Source organism: Cucumis sativus, chromosome 5 (assembly GCF_000004075.3).
Source record: "Cucumis sativus cultivar 9930 chromosome 5, Cucumber_9930_V3, whole genome shotgun sequence".
NCBI classification, from domain to species: Eukaryota; Viridiplantae; Streptophyta; class Magnoliopsida; order Cucurbitales; family Cucurbitaceae; genus Cucumis; species Cucumis sativus.
Genome location: NC_026659.2, coordinates 16,835,584 through 16,838,512, shown reverse-complemented (window position 1 = coordinate 16,838,512; position 2,929 = coordinate 16,835,584). Strand labels below are relative to the sequence as shown.

Below are 2,929 nucleotides of genomic sequence, written 5' to 3'. Positions count from 1 at the left end.
TCCCTCTTCCATTAATGGCAGGTTCTCCTCATCTTACTCCTTTCTCCAGTGTTGATTCCTCCTCTACTTCGACTGTGATGCTCTTTTCTTCTTCCCTCGCAATTTCGATTCCACCATCGTCACCGATTTTGGTTGCAATTTCTACTCTCTTCAACCTCAACCTTCTGGATTCCCTCACTCTCACCGGATTGACTTCAATGTCCTTGGAACCTCCACTACTACTACTAGTACTCCACTCATCAAAGAATCCGCTGGATTATCAGACGCTCTCTTCCTTTCCTTTCTAATCCTTGTCTCTCTTCCAACTCCAGTGGTGAGCCCCCGAACAAATCGCATTACTCCGTGAGTTCCCAATTAATTCCATCTTTATTTAATATTCAATTGTCCTCTTTCCATTTGTTTCAATTATTGAATAGAAAGTTAATTGAATGAACTATGTTCCAATAATTTCATGTGGTTCTGGTAAAGCACAGTGCATCCGGTCGAACTTCCCCCATTATGTAATTTTATGGAGGTAGTTTTGTAAATTGGATTGAAACAGGGGCTATTCAATGTGTATGCATTAAAATATAGGGATTGTTTTTCAATTAAATATAAATCGATTGAGCCTCTGATGTGCTAGTAAGCATCAGATCTCCTCTGTGTATATATAGTTAGGTACTCTTCTTTTTTTTTATAGGTTCCGTCATATATATCACGGTCTGAAGTTGTAGCTAAACTTGCTTTCATCTTCAGTTTCTATCACTATTTAAAGGTCAGATTTTGTTCGATTAGAAGAATGTAAATTTGTCAAGGACAATAGCATGCTTAGTTTAATTGTACTCAAATATTGTTACTAAAACAATTGCTTTATTTGTGTTGATACCATTATTTGTGTGGTAGATCTCTTGATTCATTTTGATGTTTGTATTTTGAAGACATACAAAGGTCATAATACTAGTTGCTATTCTTTTTATCTTGGTACGTTTCATTTTTGTTTTAATATTTCACTGTCTCTATAATTGATTGTACAAACATATCTCATCATTCAATCACTTTTCAAGTTTTAGATTCTGAAATTTGTACATATTGGGGTTTTCCTTTTTCTTTATTTTGGATTATTTCAAATCTCCAAAGATCTTTCTTGTAACATTTGCATATTTTAGTTTGTTAAAATCTTCGAAAGTAGAGGAGAAGGCTCCAAAAGCATTCTGTCTCTCATTGCCTTGCCCTAACATTATCATCTGTGTAAGATGTGCCAATGAGTAGACCATTTTCTTTTACTTTTTTTTCCATAGCTTTTGAACCACTTTCCCTTTCTCTCCTTCTCTTTCATTCTTCTTTTATGTTAATTGGAAGAAGCTTTGAGGCCTCTCTTGAAAATAATGAGGTTTTGAAGGGGATAGAAAGAGAGTGATGGTGGGATCCATCAAAGGTTTGGGATTTCACACAATGTTCGCATCACTCTTTTAAATGTAATTAGAGGTTGAGGAGTTGATCGCCGATCATCACTCATATGTTTCTTCTATTTATATATTTCTTCATGTTCTTCTCCATTCGGGTTTGCTCTTGCGGAGGTTACACATTCATTGTTGTGCTGGTACTTTAGTTAATGATGTCTAGTAATTTTTGTTTTGCAAATTTTCTTGTTAGTGCTCAAGTTTGATTTCATAGTGCCTTTAGCATAGCTTTACGACTGTATAATTCAATTGCACATTGCCCTTTTTTATTTTGTTATTACTGATGGACTTATTTGTGATACCTTTAAAGAAGAAAATTTGTGGCTATTTGTGTTGAAGTTTATTTGTTGATTATTGGTTGGTTTTTTCCCTCCACTTTTCTTAATATTTTGAAGTGTGTAATAAGGTAAGCAATTTTTTAGTCCCCTAAATTTGTTTTGTTGATGAATTGTTTCCTTTTTTTTCTCGGTTTTGTTTTCAGGTTTTCATCATTATTCATTTGGTGGCTAAATATTACTCATGGGTATTTGTTCGATCTTATTTTGTTGTGATCAATTGATATACATAATATGCACTATAAATTTGTTAAATTGTTGGATTATTTGCTTTTTTAATAAGGTTGGAGGAACCTCAAGGTACGTTTTGTTAAAGCATATTTTATATTGATAAATTTGAAGTTGTCAAGTCTATAACAATGATAATGTTAATACGAGTAAATTTATAGCAAATTTAGTTGACTTAACTTATTTACATGCTAGTTGCTCGGACTCTTGGAAAAACCTTACTGCATTTTAAACCACGATAAGCAGGACTTAAGGTTGTTATGACTTACATATCAGTTTTTGAGATTTTCCTTTGTAACTTTTTCATAGACCTTATTGTAGTTTTTGTTCTTCATTTTTGTTTGTAGGACGTTTCTAGAGAATGCAAGACCATGTTTGAGTGAGAAATTGGTCTCGATGAAATTGAGAGTTAGTAAGCAGCGTTGTTATTTTGAAATAGAAAACAAAAATTAACATTATTGTTAAACCGAGCCATTCTCGAGAACATGAAATAGAATTGGATAGTTGCCATGCATCATGTCTATGAATGTTAAGAATGAAACTATCGGTAGGGTTATAGAATAATCATTCTATTTGCCTCAATTATGATACAGGATTTATGAAATAGAATTTTCTTATGTATTGTAATAGTAGAAGATTCTTTCGTCAGGAAGCAAAGCTTATAGCTTTGAAGAGTATCTAAAGGTTACAGAAGAGCAACCGAAAGCTTACGATCAGCTCCAAACCAATTTTCCAGCACAAAGCCAGAGTGGATCCCAAGTACAACGGGAAGGTTGTTAAAATCAAATCTCTTATGTCTTATTTCATAACTATTTAGTTTTGATCTTAACTACAACAATTTTCATTTTTTCTAGGTGAACATTGTATGTGCTTAGAAATTAAGTGTTTTGAAAATTAGAGGTGAGCAATCACACTTAGAAACTAAGT

At 33.2% G+C, this 2,929-nt stretch overlaps 1 long non-coding RNA gene across 1 annotated transcript; it reads left to right on the top strand.

The window, feature by feature from the left end:
- The first annotated feature begins 411 nt into the window (after window positions 1–411).
- LOC116403989 lies at window positions 412–2,413 on the top strand. The gene is made up of 3 exons (XR_004216925.1): window positions 412–754; window positions 1,921–1,962; window positions 2,350–2,413. It is a non-coding gene; the product is annotated as an uncharacterized LOC116403989 (long non-coding RNA).
- The last annotated feature ends 516 nt before the right edge of the window (window positions 2,414–2,929 follow it).